This window comes from Strix uralensis, chromosome 5, assembly GCF_047716275.1.
Source record: "Strix uralensis isolate ZFMK-TIS-50842 chromosome 5, bStrUra1, whole genome shotgun sequence".
NCBI lineage: Eukaryota > Metazoa > Chordata > Aves > Strigiformes > Strigidae > Strix > Strix uralensis.
Window position 1 is genome coordinate 771,098 of NC_133976.1, and position 16,806 is coordinate 787,903.

The 16,806-nt window shown below is 47.9% G+C and overlaps 1 protein-coding gene across 7 annotated transcripts in view; it reads right to left on the reverse strand.

Moving 5' to 3' along the window:
- PPP6R2 (protein phosphatase 6 regulatory subunit 2) overlaps positions 1-16,779 on the reverse strand; it is a 125,644-nt gene extending 108,865 nt beyond the window's left edge. The window contains exons 1-6 of one of the 7 annotated variants that reach the window (XM_074869578.1): positions 16,328-16,779; positions 15,910-16,137; positions 15,474-15,594; positions 11,725-11,862; positions 10,890-10,991; positions 3,821-3,898 (exon numbers count right to left, since the gene is read on the reverse strand). The gene's annotated coding sequence lies outside the window, so the exon portion shown is untranslated. Of the gene's footprint in view, positions 1-3,820; positions 3,899-9,890; positions 10,038-10,889; positions 11,111-11,724; positions 11,863-15,473; positions 15,595-15,909; positions 16,138-16,327 lie in introns of those variants that run through there. The other 6 variants (XM_074869583.1, XM_074869580.1, XM_074869579.1 and 3 more) reach the window with 6 other exon arrangements.
- Between the last annotated feature and the right edge of the window lie 27 nt (positions 16,780-16,806).

Below are 16,806 nucleotides of genomic sequence, written 5' to 3' on the forward strand. Positions count from 1 at the left end.
GCCCGTTTTCCCTCTGTGGCACCACTTAAACTGTATTTACGGACTAAGCTTCATCTGTCAGCAAACATCTTGAAAGGAAAACAATCATTTGGAAATTTCAGACCCACCCTTTGGTGTTCAACGGGCTTTACCTGGACAAATAAACATTAAAGCTCAGGTTGCTCTTGAAATCACAAGCCAGAATGACATCAGACTGATGTTAGGCCACAGTTTGCCGTGTATTTAAACCTGCACTGCTGAAAAGAAATTGTTTTCCTTTTCCATGCAGTATTAGCAGAAAAAAAAAATTCAGCTGAATCACTCCTCCAAACTGGTTCACAACATAAGCCGCACAACTGCTTGTGCCAGCAAGGAGGGAGGGTAGAGAAGTGACGGCAAATGGGCATGAGCAGCAAGAAGGGGACAGCTTTTTGGCAGTAGTGCCAGCTTAAATGCACATCAAACTATGGCTCTGAGCACAAATTCTAAGTAATAGTTCACGCTGTAAGTAAATGGCCTCAATCATAACCAAAACCACTAATAAAAAGCACAGATTCTGTAACAGAAAAGGTAAAGATTTCAAATGATTGAAGAGGATGATATTTATTTTTCCCAGTTTAATAAAGAATGCTGGGGACTGTATAGACTTTGGGAAAAGAAATTAACATCAACCTTGCACAAAAGATCATCAGTAAATATAAATACCTCAGAGAATGCAAATAATGACAGCAGCAAGAACAGAGTATCATCTCAGTGATCACCTCAGACTAGCATAAAACCTCGTGTTCAAGCTTGCTTGGTGTTGCAACTAAATATTCATTTACAAGGAGTCATCGTAAGATATTAATTTGCATATAACACTCAAAGTCTGTTTGAGTAACAATTCCCAAGTCAGAAATTCAGTTTCAAGCAAAGCACACCACAAGCACCAGAGACGTTTGCCCCGTTGTGGTGAAGACAAGCGCTCCCCCCCATGCCAAGAGCACTCACCATCATCACTGTCCTAAGAACACCCCAGCACCTCAACAGGCCTCGCAAGCAACTCGGCTTGAGGGAAATCTCTTCCAGTTAATTTAAAACCTGACGTCTCAGACTATGAAGAATACACACAACTGTCATTCTGAAGATGAGAGCGCTCTTTTTGCTTTCTACAAAGTCTCAAAGTAAGGTGTGGGTTTCTTCTCAGCTGGAAAATACCACAGTGACACTTTAAATAATGTTCTTGTTGCTTCTATATCTGAGTAGCACAATAAAGCACCGTGTTGAGATGCTCCTCCCAATTTAGCAAGCCAGTACATTCACATGTGCAGGACAATGCTGCACAGCCACCAGCTCAAGTTTCGAAAGCAGAGAAGGCAAATCAGCCCCGCACGGAGCTGGCGGTGAGGTAACGGGACTCCTCCAGCTCGGCCACGCATCTCTGCGTCGCGCTCAGCCGCACCGCGCAGGCGGAACCTCAGGAGCCTAAGCTCAACTGCCCTCCACTGCTGCACGGAACGGCCCGAGTAACAACAAAGAAGTGGTGAGGGAAAGGGAAGCATCCTAGGTTCCAAGTAAGAAACACCATTACAGAGAAGCAGCTCGTGGCATTCAGGCCCTGAGAGCAGGCAGCACCTCCTGCCTCACAATCAGGTACAGAAAAACCAGGACGGGGCTACATGAGCATCGGGAGGGTCTTCCCTCAAGCCCTCCAGCGTACTTCACAGCACGGCACGGTGCTGCGCAGCATTGCCCATAAACAAATGGTTTAACAGGTAAAATACCCACAGTAACTCTTGGCCTAATCGATATCCCTGACATCAAGCTTGACGAGTTACATACACGCCAAAAACTGAACAAGAAATACATTTAGAATTCCACACGTATCATCGGACTTCCCCTTGCTCTTTTTACATACAGCAGATCACCCAGTATGGTTTTAATCTTCTCTGCCCTGCTATTTTCTTTAATCACATACCTCAAAATTGTCTCTAACGCATAATATTTTGCCATTTTCAGGCATAGCATCCATTCCAATAATTATACTTTCAATGTTATTTTGGCTTATGACTTCACGCACTGAGACAAATTTTCACAGACCTTCCATCAACACTGCCTGGTCTTCCCCCATCTCTCCCCCATCAGGCAGCCTGAGTTTAAACCAGCCAATATACACAAATTGCAGTGATTTCCTTCCAGCAAGAATTGCCTTTCACATATTAAAACTTAAACACATAGGTCAGCAGAAGACAGATTCTTTTCACCAAGGGCCTTTGAGATCCTCCCATTTCTCCAAGCACTAGGTCTGCTCTTTGGTTGCTAGTGATTTGGTAAAGTTTCTGCTTTTCCCAAAATAACACGTTCATGACCATGGCACAGTCCACCAGCTCTAAACACAAACCGTGATTAGGCAACATTTTCCTCACATGGCAAATGTCTACTGTGACTCCTAGGTGATTCAAGTTTCACTTCACAGTTCCTTGTAAAAACTCAAGCATACATCCAAACCCCAAGCACACACTAAATATTTTTACTTGCTCTTCTCTTCTAAGGCTAAAAATAATTAAATCGCTTTGTTTTTTGGGAACTGCAACACTTCATTCCAACATTTTCTTCCAGGTATTTTAAAAAACAGCACTTATAAGCTCACTTCAATTGAGTAAAAAAATTTCACTCATGAAAGATGAAGTCGGAGCAGTGAGGTTTTTTTCTGCAAGACACAACACTCTTTGCCAGCGCTGCTATTTAAAACGGAGGGGAAAAACAGGTCCGGGGAGGCCACGGACACACTGGATGAAGGCTGCCACGCTGAAAGCACTACAGATATTAACGCTAATTACTTGTAACAGTCATTTTAAAGGGACTTCAGTTAGCTAAGACAAAGATGACAGAAGTAACAGGAAAAACAGAAGTAGTGAAATTAGCTGCCTATTTTGCAAGAGGAAACAGTGGGTACAGTGTAACATCAATGAACTCGAATATGCATTTATTCCTGGCACTGCATCCCTAAAACATTACACGTCTTTCTGTAAAATTTGGCATCCTCCAGCCCCTTCATATTTTTGTAAACTACTCTGCTACTTCAATCTTGAGTCTTCACAAAACTCAGACACATGTAGCAGTCTCTAGGGCTGGTCACAACTAAATAGTCTTTAGAGAAAGTGCAAAGCAAAAACTCAGTATTTAAATTTACTAAAAGAGTGATAAACTTCTTTTCAGCTTAGGGTCCTCTTCATGCTAAGCACTGAAGAAACATGGAGAAATGCTGCACCACGGAGCTTTCTGCTTATTTACGACCCAAACCAGGCAGACAACACAACGTATAGCTACTCCTCTGGCTAGCATCTGTATGTCTCGAACAGAATCTGGAAAACCAACTGTGCTGGTCATGTATATGACAAAAACTTAAGTTTGTTTTATTGTATTGGTCTTAAATAGGTATCTATATGATTCTGAATCATTTACAGACACTGTTTTCGACCTCAAACTTAGCAGTCGGCTATGAAAGAGGAAGAAGATTCATCAAGCAGAGCTAAGGGCACAGCCCATTGCAAAACATATCCAACATCTCATCCACCTCATAACCCACCAGGGGCGAGAAGGCAACCTCACCGAGACGAGGAGGTCCCCATCACAATCTCTGCCTAGCGCCTTGAGTCCTCTGCAATAGGATGTCTCGCCTAACGTGTAGATATTTATACTATGGATGACTAATCTGAATTAGTCACCCAGACTCCCTTTGCAGTAGGAGAGAAATGAGCACTTCTACAGCAAAACTCTGCTCTATTTTAGACTTCTGCATCAAAAGAAAATAAGCATCTGTTTCTCGCCATTGACTAAAAAAGGAATCCTAAATGGTTACCTCAGAAGTAGGCATTTACATCATAGATGTGTGAACTTCGGTGAGAGGTCTCCAGCCCCTTGAAAGGGAAGGCAGAGTCTGAAACACAATGTTAGGAGGGGAAAAAGAAAAAAAGGTTTAGAAAGTCATGGAAGAAAATAAAAAAGATAAAAGAAAATTTAGGATATATCATGGATAATGTAATGTTAAAAAGTAATATAGTAAAGGACTGGGAGAATGCAGAAGTAGTAAAAAAACAACTGAGCACTAAGAGAAACGATCTTCATATTTTAAAAAAAAAAAAAGGGTAACACACAGTAGAACTAAGTTGAAATCTATCATTTAGTATTTTCTAATTTGTTAAAGAGAATGCTGAGTGAGCATCTGTTGAGCATTAATCGGGTACTCTGGCTCAGGAGCTGAGGTCCTGGGACTCTGAGGATGACCTGGATATTCTATTCACTAGTCTAACACAGAATCATGGCTTTTGTTAAGACTGCTGCAGCCCTGCTATTCCCAACCCCTTCATACTTAAACTGCCTGGCAAACGTTCCAGCAGCGGTGCTCATCTGTTCCTACCACGCCTGTTAGGTAAAATAAACCAGCAGAAAATGAGCAAGGGAAGGGGGTTAGTCTTCTGACAGGGTGAAGGGGGGTAGTCTTCCGACAGACCAGCTCCCTGTAAGTATGGGACCAGCACTAACGCAGAGGGACAAACCAGGAATGTGCTGCACCCCAAACTCAAGATTAGTTAAACTGAACCACACCCTATTTAAATCCAGACGGGGAGAGACCTGCTCTTTTTACTCTTCGCCTTCCCGGGTCACACGCTCCTGCATCCTCCCTTGTGTCAGCGGTGTTTATGCAACTCCACATCGAGCTGGTTGAGGGAGCTGATCCAGCTGAAAACTGCTTCCTCCATTCAGGGCTTGGGTTCAGCCCGCTCAGCCCCCTGAGGCGCCGACCACACAAATATTAATGCCAACACACGGCAACCTGGACTCAGGCCCACTGCTGTCACGGTGGAACTGTGCCCTTCGTCCTCTGGCCTGGGCAGATGGGATACAGTTTTCAACCTGTTAGCTTACAGGCTCAATTATCCTTCTAAAAAACAGAAATCCGACTTAACAAGAAAGTATTATATTAAATGGCACACCAGCGGATCTTCTGAAGGAAGAAAATGAAAAGTAAATAGCTAAAGAAACACAACCTTTCTTATCCCACCCTGCTGCACGTGAAAGCAAGAAGCTGAGACAATCCGTAAGTTTTGCAAGACGGTGAGGAATGAAAAGAAAGGAAGAAATTGGTACGCGGAAGAGAATCTAAGTCGCTTATCACAAAATGTCAAGGCATAGCCCATCATGCATTTTCTCAGCTAACATAATTAAGTCTACCATAGAAAAAAATCAAAGACAAAACTGAAACTGAAGTATCTTGTGTTCTATTTCCTTCTTCCTTCCTGTAGGTTGCAGCAAGAAAAACCATCTCCACTACTGCAGTCTTCGCATTTTTTTGCCTTTCTCTCAGTAAGCAGTGCCAGCCTCTGCTTTGCTGCTATTGCTCCTAATTCTGCCAAACAAAATCAGAATCAAAGTGACTTAATAGTTATCAGTGTCACTGCAGGCCACAATGCTCTGAATAGCAGCAAACTGCAGAACTGAAATAAAATTCAAAAAAAAAAGACAACTAGCACAGGCATACTGGAAAGAACAGCAGAGACATTTGCCAACTGAGCACAAACCTTGAATTCAAGTCATCAATATGTTTGGACAGTTTTCTTTGCAAACCACGCAGCTTGCCGACCATGCCACCTACCAAACAAAAGCTGGTGAAAGTTTCTTATTTAGTCTAGGTAAGGAAACTGTTCTGAGCTCTGCCTGTTTGACTCAAATAACTTCTTGAACTTTGCCATTTAACCATAATGTTATTTTCTCACACCTTCCTGTTTCCCCTTCTGTCCAGATAAGATTGCGTCCTCAAGCACACGACACCGACACAACAGTAAGAAATTCAGTATTTGCAACGCAGTGACACCCCGAGGCACTGCTTCAGGGATGGGCCACCCCGGTACCGAGCACCACGCACGCACCACGCACGCCTACAGCTCGGCCACTGCCCCGGAGAGCTTACAACTCCGGCACGGCATGAGAAAACAGGTAGACACAACTAAAGAGAAATTGTGGGGGAAAATTAGTAGCAGTCACTGTTCAACAGCTGCAGAGCTTCCATGCTCAGGCTAATGATTTTAACTTCCTTCTTTTGACATGACGTTCTCCTAAGCTAGCTCGTCCTAATTTTGCTGACAACCCCCTTTCCAAAGCTCAGTGCCACATGGTGTTTAGTTTGAAGCGACCCCTGCCAAAGATGACAATTTTAGTTAGGCTTTAGGCATTGCTATGTAGTCATTTATTATTGTAGCTACTCGCACTGTCTCAGCTTTATCTAGAACTAAATGGCATTAATAAGCAAAAAGAGAGAACGTCACTTAATTCAGCCGGTGATGTCAAACTTCCCATTTGCAGACCTGATCCCAACGCTGTGTAGGCGATGCGTGTGGCATTCAAATTCCACAAAAATCTGAGCTTCTTTTAGGCGGAGATTTTTAACCTTGGCTATGAAAGCCTCATTTCCCAAGAGAACTAATATTTATTTGCCCGAGTTTACCCCCATACCAGAGTTAACACGCAGGTAAAAATAGCCAAGGCATGTAATAATAATGTCAATATTGGTTATTGCACTGCTGACTGCTTTAGCAGATCAAAACAAGGAGCAGAGAAAGTCCATCACAGGGGGAGGGGAGGATGGTGGGAGGCATAAAGACAGGGAGACAGAAAGAGAAAAGCGCAATTAAAGAAACAAGCGCTCTAGAAACATAGCAGCGGACAGAAAAGACAACATACTTTTGCTTCTAATAATATTGAATCAAAGACGACACTTAAGTTCCTTTGTTGCTACTATTGGTCACACAGAGGCCACATTCTTTCCCTGATCCTTATATAAACCCACTGACATCTGTAGATTTTCCGTGAAAAGGAGGTAACAAACAGTCAAAGCGATTCCCCAGCCCATAAAACATAATTAAGAACAGAACTGTGTTACCCTATAAATAGGGCTAAGAGTAAAAGACTGCTGCTCTGAACCGTGGCTCCATATTTGACTGCTCAGATGGAGAGCTGACATCATTCATTAATACAGTCTATTAACTCTGCTCTCCTCAGTTAGTTTCTCAATAATTTTACATCCAGCAAAACAACAAGACCTCCCACAAATATTCCTCCCTATAAAGTTCTCAAAAGTTCTGTCAACTACCCGGCTCCTGCTCTGCTCTCAGCTCGCTGACCTCATCCGTCTCTCCTGTGCCATTTACACCCAAGGTTCCCAGTTATTCTTGTCATTCTACCATTGTTTCAGAAACATTTACTATAACAAGATACTCTTCTATTTCTTGGCATTCCAGTTTGCCCATTTTTATGGCTGAGCCTATTAGACTCTTCTAGCTATTGCCCTTCGGGCACTAACACTTCAGACTCCAAGCCACTGTGTTAAGAAAACATACTACTTGATTATGTACGTGCAGTCATTTTCCCTAACATATAATCTACAGCTTTTACACTTACACTTCTACGCACCTTATTATCAGAAACACAGAGTTGGAAAGCGCAACCTGTTCCCCGTGCCCTGAGCTCTCCTCAAACATAACACCTTCCTTTGCGGAAATTCTTCTGTCCCACTGATGCCTGACTGTATCTCAGGGAGGGAAACAGTTTGGGTTTCTCTTTGACACCTCAGCTGATAGCCACTAAAACTCAGGAGAGGACACGAATGAAGCGTTTTCCCTCCACAGAGCACGGAACCATCAGCTATGCCTGGGATATCTCCCCACCAAAGAGGAGGGGAAGCGTAACTAAATGATTCCTCCTTCTAGCTCAGGATCGCACTATCTGGGGACAGCGAGAATTTAATTCACTCCAGCTGACTCCCAGTCCAACCAGCAAACTGTGAGTCAGGGGTGGGGGGAGCCCCACGGAGCAGCTCTGCCAGCACCCCTCTGCGGGAGGGGGGCTGCAGGGCTCCAGCCTTCCCCCACAGGCAAGCACTGCAAAACAGGCTGTGCCGCTCGTGACAGCGGCCTGGAGCTTTCTAAAAATAATTTAAGCCCACAGACTGAGGATGCTTGCTTACCAGGAAAAAAAAACAGCGTAAAACATAAGCTCTTAGTTTTCTCTGTTATTAATTTTTGACAGTCTCCAGTTTCTGAACTATGAACTTGGAAATTCAACCTGTCCCTCCCACAACACAACCACGACTGAATTCACTGAATACCAGGTTCAGAAGGCGGATGCTTCAGAGCTCCCTGCCAGCTCCAGAACAAATGCTCGACATCAGTCGCGCTCTCACAGCCTGAGGTTTGCAGGAACCTCCCAAAACCTCAGCGCCGTTTTCTGCACCACCTGTCTGAAACCATTCTGCTACAGACCCAGCTCTTCCCTGAAAGCTGCTGCAGCGCCACACATTTTCCACGATTTCTAGAGAGGACATTGTCCTAGGTCCCTGGATTTGCAGCATAATACAAAGTACAAAAGTCACCAGAAACGTCTGCGTATCGAACACATAAAAAACAAAGCCTTCAACTTCAAGCCATTTTGTTTTTATCCAACCCCCAGTCATCTTCTCCTGAGCAAATGTTTACTGGTATCGCTCAAACCAGTACAGATCATTATGTGTTCCTATTGCACGTTCCAAAATTTAACTTTGCTTACCATGATATCACCATTGGTTGCTATGGAAATTGCTATACTACCATCCACCAGATTTTTCTTACCACTGAAGTATTTTGGCAGACTGTTTGCTCTTAAGTGTCAGAGTAATAAGAGAAATCATAAATGTTTATTCTCCCATCCTTAAAAAGGTGTTTTGTAACAAAAATCTGCTGGGAAGTGATTACATGCTTGGCTTCAAACATGTGTAGCTCTGGACAGGACTGGAATCAGAACTTTCTCCTTTGTTTTTTGAGAGAGAAAATAAAGTACATTATGAAAACAGGCTTCAATTTTTAAAATATTAATTTTTAAGTGGAAGATCAAGATATGAAAAATACCACAGGGCCCTCCAAGTTCTCTCAGTTTCTCTTTTTCACTTCCTAGTTTGTTGTTTTGTATTTTTTTTTTTAACTGGTGCAAAACAAGGCCTTCAAATTAGGAAGGGAGCCCTCGGCAGACTCGTCAAGAAGTCATCTTTCTGTAAGATTACACGCTGTAGCAATTCCATCAGTGGCTGCAACTCCTACCCTAGTTTCTGTACATTAATAATGCCACCACAGTGACATTTACTCTCACATACTGCCCATGCGAAGCCGGCAGGGTCCCTCGCTCGGGCTCCGGGCCCTGCACACCCGAAGTCAGCGGGTCCCCAGGAGGCTGACCCCCACCTCTGACCTCGCCCCCACCACCTCTCCCACCAGCTGCAGTAATTAACCACCGGCTAAGCACGAGTCCCGAAAACCTGGACCCCCGCACTCCCATTACCGATCCCCACCAGCTCGAACCCCTCTTCCGAAAAAAAAAACAAAACGAAAAAGCAAGTTCTGACACGCGCAGAAAGTCCAATTTAACCCAGATATCGCATGAAACGACACGGTGGGAGTCCGGCACGGCCGAGAGCAAAGACTCAAAAATGGACCTCTGTGATCAGCGCGGCCAGCACCAGCGGGGCCACGGGCTATTTAAAAACCCCCAAAAACAGTGAAAAACAAACCAGGGGCAGCCGGACGCGGCCCTGCTGCCCAGGCAGCGCTACGGGACCGGTGACCAACTCCTCCCGGCGGCCCGGGGGGTGGGAAGGGGCTGTCGCGGTGCGGCCGAGGAGGCCGAAGCGGAGGCGGCGGCAGGGGAAGGAGGCGGCGGGCTGGCGGGGCGGCAGGCCGCGCACCGCCTCCGCGGCCCGCCGGGCCCAGCGCCCCGGCCCCGGAAGGCGGAAGCGGCCCCACAGCGGGGCGCAGCCCGCGGCCCGGCCAGCCCCAGCCCCGGCGCGGCGGCGGGCGGGCGGTGACAGCTCGGCGGCGCGGGGCGGCGGGCCCGGCCGCGGGTCTCACCTGCTGGGGGTCCGGGCCTGCCCTCCGCCCCGCGGCGAGGCCGCTGGCACGCTGCCTGGCTGCGAGGGCCGGCGGCCCGGCGGGCATGGGCCGCGTCCGAGGCGGGAGCGCGGCGGCCGGGGCTGCGCTGACAGCGGGCGGCGAGGCGGCGAGCTGCGGGCGCTCCGGCTGCCTCCAAAATGGCGGCGGCCCCGCTGCTGCCCAGAGCCGCGCGGGGGGGGGCGGGAGGGGAGGCGGGACCGCGCGCGGGAGGGGCGGGGCCGAGCGGCGGGGCGGGAACAGGGCCCGGGGGCGGGGCCGGGAGGGGTGGGCGGGGCCCGCAGCAAGGGGCGGGGCGAGGCGGGGTGGGCGGGGCATCGCGCCGGGGTCAAGGTCGAGGTCAAGGTCGGGGCCCGGTGCGGCGGCCGCAGCCTCGGGGTCAGGGTTGAGGGAGAGGGGACAGCCCGGGACAGCGCTCTGCGGCAGGGGGACAGGGCCCATAGTCCCCGCGGTGGGCGAGCTGCGGCCCCCTCCCCTCCCGGGGTGGCTCGTGGCCTCGGGGGACACAGGCCCAGGGTGGGAGGAGGGTGAGGACATGGGGACAGCAGGAGCCCCTCTGTGGCCACCACCGGCAAATAACAGGAGGCAGGTAACAAGGGCCAACCCCCTTGTTCCCCAGCCTGGGGTATCTGGGGAGAAGGCCCGAAGGGGGGGGGGGGGGGGGGGGCGGGGCTGGGCACTGGCATGGGGCTGGGGGGGGGTTAACCTCGGGGTGACACGGCCCACTGTGTCCGGGGAGATGGGGGTGAGCGTGGGGGAGAAAGGAAGGAGCGTGATGGGGGGAAAAGAGAAGGAGGGAAAAGGGACGACCCAACCGATAGGAAAAAAACAGTTTTGGGGAGAAAGAGAGCTCTCAGTCCTGCTGGCTTGCTGGGTGCAGATTTCATCGTTGCCTTGCCCAGATTTGTCTCATCTGTCAATAAACTGCTTTCCAGGTGCCAGCATCATGCAGGAACTCACCAGGAACCGATCCGATTCTTCCCGTCCTTCCACAGTGAATTCCTGTTGTTAGATTTACCACTCTGGCTCATCTTCCTCGCTGGTCTTACTTAGGCCTTGACCCTGCAAATATTAATACATGTGGTTAAAATTTAACGCGTCTGCTTCAGAACCTACGGACAGGTCGGAACAGCCATGGTGGCAAATGTGCCCCGTGGATGGAGGTGATAACAAGGGAAAATGGGGGGTTTGCCAGCAAGGCATGTGAAAAAAACAGTTTTTTACTGCCCTGGTTAACTATAGGGGTTTGGGGGTTTTGCCACAGAAATACCACCCAAAATTCCACCCATGACTAAATGGGCACAATTTCTAGTTTATGCATGTTTTTTCACCATAAGGGCTTGAAGGCAAGGGCTCCAAGAGTTTATACAGTACCAGGGTGGGAATTAACACTTTGTTGGCTGTTAACAAGGAAAATAAATAGTACAACCTCAGAAGTTTCATTTCTCTATTTTGTCCGTTGGAGAGTAATGAGCTTATAAAGCATTTTTTGTGGCTTGTTGTGGCTTCTGGGGACATGATGATGGCTATCCGAGCAAATCCCCAAGTCTCCCAGCCCTCCCCAGAGTGTATTCATTTCCCTGTGTAGCGCAGGAGGGCCGGGGCTGTAGACCCTGTCTTCTCCAGTTGAGTACCAGTCTGGGAACAGGTTCCTCCTGGTCTCCTCCAGCCCTACAAAACACCCCAAAATACAGCTGAACTCTCTGGGCTTGGCAGCGAGCACGGGCGCGGGCTGCCAGCTCACCTCTCCCCGGCCAGGACGCAGGCAGGTACAAGAACAGGGAGAGCTACTTACGCAGGGAAAATAACCCGCGGGTTTGAGACCCTGGTTGTTTTACGAGGGCGGCTACACTCTGCTGCGAGCGAGCTGTCGGTCTCTTCTGTGGCTGCTCGTGCTGACATGCAGATGCTGAATACAGGTGTGACCTCTTTCCTGTTCAAACAGATACAAAAATCAGTGTTTGCCTACTTGTGCACATATGAAAAGGCAGTAATTTTAGGTTTCGCATCCTTTGCTGTTGGTAAAATCCACACCGGGGTGTACGTAGTGAAAAATATGATCATGTTATTGTCCTCTCGCCAGCGTTTCAGCTTTTCTGAACAGGAAGAAGCTGATCGTTTAGTGTCCTTCCTCCAACCGTTTTAGCATTTCCAGGACAATTGTTTATTGAAATTCATGCTGTCCAGTGTCCTTAAAAACACACATCTTGAATGATCTTAGGATTATTTAGCTTCTAATACAGCAAAAATATATTCAGAAAAGGACTGCCTCTCGCAGTTTTATAGCAAAATTCCTAAGGATTGTTACCGTTTTGCACTAAACTAGTAGGGTGATCTCACCGGGTTACAAAAACGTTAATTCACTTTTAAATCCTAACGCCTGTGAATAAGAAACAGCTTTGCCGTTTACATGGTGCTTTCTATCAGCCTGGTTTCCCCACCGATTGTTCCAAAAGTCACGCAGAATGAACAGAAAGGAGGAGCGAGGTGCAACAGTGCCAGCTTGGCTGAAATTAGCCGGGATGGAGCCACCGTTCTGGCCGGTGACCTCAGTTCTCCCCATCTTGGAGAGAGGTGAAGCAGCGGCGTCTGCCTGCCATTGTGCTGGGTCAAAAAGTCTCCGTGGAACAGCAGCACAGCCGCCAGCTCCCTGAGATAGTGAAGTTGTCACCGTGCCAGCCGGTATGTCATTTAGCCTATTGTCAAGGCTAACAATAACGGATACGGACAATTTAGAAACAATCCAAATCATGTAAGCGCGCAAGGTATAAAACTCAATCTCACAGGTGGCCAAACGGGCCCTGGAAAGGCACAGTATGATTCACCCTGCTGCTCCCGGCAAGGACAAGCCCCTCACTGGGATTCCACTCCCTGCGCTGCTGCAGAACTAAAGCTGCAGCTCCAGACCCACACCACGCCGGTCCCGGGGCGGTTAGCCCTGCTTCGTCGGGCTGGCACCCTGCCTATTAGCATGTGTAATTGCATCTTCGTCCCATATGCAAACGTGCAGTCTTTGGACTATAAGCCTGGTGAACTGTCTCACTTTTTTCTACACACGGAGCATGTATTTCACAACCAAAACTATGTTGTTAACATACACCTCTGAGCTTGAAAAGCTGCCACTCTCTAACTCAAATAACTGATTTGCACATCAAGCAGTCAGGACACATTAAATCGTGTTTTGTTGTGCTACTTGCTGGACCACTTGCTAGCGAGGGTTTGTTCGTCTCTTTGAAGCGTTGAACCCTGTTCTAAGGAAGTTTCGATTCTGAATTTGAAGCTCAGTGAAAAAGCACAAAAAACCCCAGAGTTTTTGTCAGAAATCCAAAGACCACTGCAGTGAAGATTTGGGCACAGTACGGATACTCGTGTCTTCAGACCCCCAGCGCCATGAGCATGTCGGGCCTCAGACCCTGAGCAGAGCTCTCCAGCTCTGGAACCGGAGGAACGAGACTGAGCCTTACTAAGATTCACACCTAGAGCAGGATTAGGCACAGAGTTTGCTAGGAGGCTGCACAACCAGAAATAGGATCGATGATCAAGAATGCTGGGCTCTATTCCTGGCTTAGAAATGAAGTGTGATCTGGTGCCTAGAACAGACATTAGATCAGGATCACCAGGCTACAGGTTTGACATTAATTCAGAGAAACACTGAAGGGAGGAGGGGAAGAGTCTCAGTTCATTCTGCCCGAGTCATAGGCTCTTTTCCTGAATATAATTTGTGTGTTAGGTTTTTCAAACACCAAGAATTATATTTAGCTGCCTTTTGGGGCAAGTTATAAGGCCTTGTTCAAATAACAAAGCTCTGAAGTGCGCAAAATATAAACAGCAATCAGAAGCGAGGCTGGCGAGCTAACATTTCTTGGCTTACAGCATATTGCATGTGCCTCTAGTCTGCAGGGTATTTATGTTTCTCCTCTTGTCTGGGAAATATTATCCTGACTGGCAGTGCAAGAGAAAAGGCAGACAAACTGAAGCTGAATGCAAAATATCCTGCAAAATCTGGTAGGCCGGTTGCTCTTGAGAGCTCTGATGCAAAAGATAATTATAGATGAAAGTGTAGCAACCGCTGTGGTTAAGGTTGCGAAATGTTCTATTTACTCAGGTTGCTTAGGAGCCGTGCAAAAACGACCCGCTGGCCCTGCGCAGCGCAGGATCTCCGGCAAGGCCGGAGCTTTGGAGAGGATCAGATCTGTGGCCTTCTCCGGTTCTGCAGAACCTTTATTGCCCAAATATGGGCCAGGAGCATATTGGCACTTAAAAGGCTGGAAACTGTGGGCCTGGGAGTCGCTGTTTCGTAGAGACCGAGCGCTCAGAAGGCCCAGCCCTCCATGCTGAGCAGATTAAATTCTTCTCTCGGAGAAAACACCACTTCGCAGATTTCTCTGGAGAAGCCGGGAGGAGCCCAGGACCAGCCCCCTCCCCACCCCTCACAAAAGGGCTGCAGAGCCAGATACCCATCAGGGCTTCGAGTCTTCCCTGGTTTTGTTTCAAGACAAGCTGAGGAAATTAATTATAAAAGCTCTTGTGTTTAGACAACATTAAACCAAAAATACTCTGGGGCACGTCCTCAGCTTGTGTAAATTGTCAGGAGATATCAAAGTAAAGATCAAATGCCAGGCCTTCCCGCAGATATCCTGTGTGTGTTATGACACAGCAGCTACGCGCCGTCAGAAACTGTTTCCCAAACAGCAGCCTCGTGCAGCGCAGGAACACCGTGGCCAGGCTAAAGATGCGGTGGGACCGTCACATACTGCGCTAACCAGCAGCACCCCCTCGGATTTTTTATTTTTTTTCCACTTCTTTGATTGCCTTGATGTGCAGTTTCTTCATGCTTAAGCCATGTAATCTCCTCTGGATTGTATAAACGTAGCTGTGGCCCTTTATTAGGGTGCAGAGGTGCTACACTAACACAAATAATGAATTGCAATATTAAACTGTTAAGTAATATTATTATTTGTTATAAGTTCTCGGCATACTGTATCCAAATATGCTACATTACTTGTTTTATATTGTTATGTCCAGTCATACAGCTGTCACAACACGTGCACATAAAGAGAACAAACTCTTTATAATCTACTATTGTTGAGGACTTTCTTCATCAGCCAATTTTGCCACCACGATCACATGAAATGTTGGTGAAGTCTCTACAGAAGTCCAGCATAACATATACACCTACTTCAGTCCTATTTATGATCTCAGAAAAGCCTTTTTCTTCCTTGCTAAACACATAGGACAAGTTACCAAAGCAAGCAAGTGAAAAAAACTCACCAAGGTTATACCTGATTCTTGCCAGAAAAGTGGCATGATGAAAATATAAGAAAAATAACATTATTTTCCCCATAATTCTCTGTCGCATAATAAAAATCACCTTTAGTCTTATTCCAAGGGGTCTCGTGTAGCTGATTTCACTGCAGTCACACATACATTACTGGCTTGCCAAGCAGAAGAAAATTTACTGTGAACAAAAAGGGTAATGAAAGTCCTTATAACTCTGAGAAGTATAAAAATGATAGCTGAAAGACTTAATGTTGAAACACACACCTTTACTCTGACCGGGAAACTATCATAGGCACAAAGTCGGCACAGATCCAAGATCTCTAGTTCTCTCTTCACAGAGGCAATTTCCAGGAGTCATGTTGCAGGATAGGCAAGTATTGGAATCCTAAAATGAGTTTTAAATGTATCAGTATGTTGGACATACAGCCAAAGGAAAGGTCATAAGTTCATCTGTAGCAGTGAAAGGATCAATCTCTCTCTGTGTATCTAATAGTTCAGGTTAATGAGGCAGATTTTCCTCTAAAATCAAGTAAATCTGAAACAGTTCTATTGGTTTTGACAGAACTACCCCCAATTTGTACCTTTAGGTCATGATGCAGTTTATCAAGAAAGCACACAGAAACGTGTGCATCTTTCCCCATAAAATGAGACAACAAAACTTTGGTTTAGCCCAGTCACGAGGCTTTATGGCCAAGCTCACATGGCTGACGTCAGGACTGAGGTTACTGCTCGTGTGAGAGAACACCAGCTTGTCCGTCACGTAACTCAGCAGACAAACCCCTCTGGGAGGCCTGGGGTGCAGGCGGGGTGCTTGCAGTCGGTGTGAGCCCGTCAAAGTCAGCGCTGCTGCAGACTCTTTCTTGCACTTTCTCTTTACAGTGGCCCTAGTGCTTATCTGCTCCATGACTGAAACGGGCTGAACAGTAGCCTAGCAATAAATAAGCAAAAAAAAAAAGAAAAAAAAGAGAAGCGAACAGGTTTTAGCCAGCCCCTCAGGAAACCTGATATGAAACTCTTATCGCTGATATTTTAGCATTTCCTAGATGTCACTGTCCTCCCACCCTGAGCACTGAATTAAATGTGAGAAGGAAGCAGCTCATGCCATAGACTTCACATGCCTTAAATCCAACAAAAACGAGCACGTTGAGGTCCCAGTTAACCCTCTGCCATTTCCTTCGGGGAAAGCCACCCTGTGCCCAGCACGGCTCTGCTGGACACCCCTCCGGCCCCCTTGGCGGTGCGGGGGGCAGCACGCCCGGGCCGCCCTCCCTCGGCACCGGCACCATTCCCAGCCTGCCGGAGCCCACGGGCCGGGCCCAGCCGCGGGCACGGGGCCTGGGCAGCTGCCCCGGTGCTGCAGGCCGGGGTAGGCCCGGGCCGGGGTAGGCCCAGGCCGGCCGGGCCCCGGCGCTGCGGCCCGGGGCGAGCAGGGGGCTGGGGGGTGAAGCGCTGGGGAGCGGCAGCCCCTGGCGGGGCGCAGCGTGAGGTGGGTTTAGCGGCCACCGCTTCCCCCCACCCCCCGTGGTTTGGCCGCCGCCGCCGCGCCCTGCAGGGCACAACCCGCCCGCCCGGCCGCCATGACACCCGGACCGGGCCG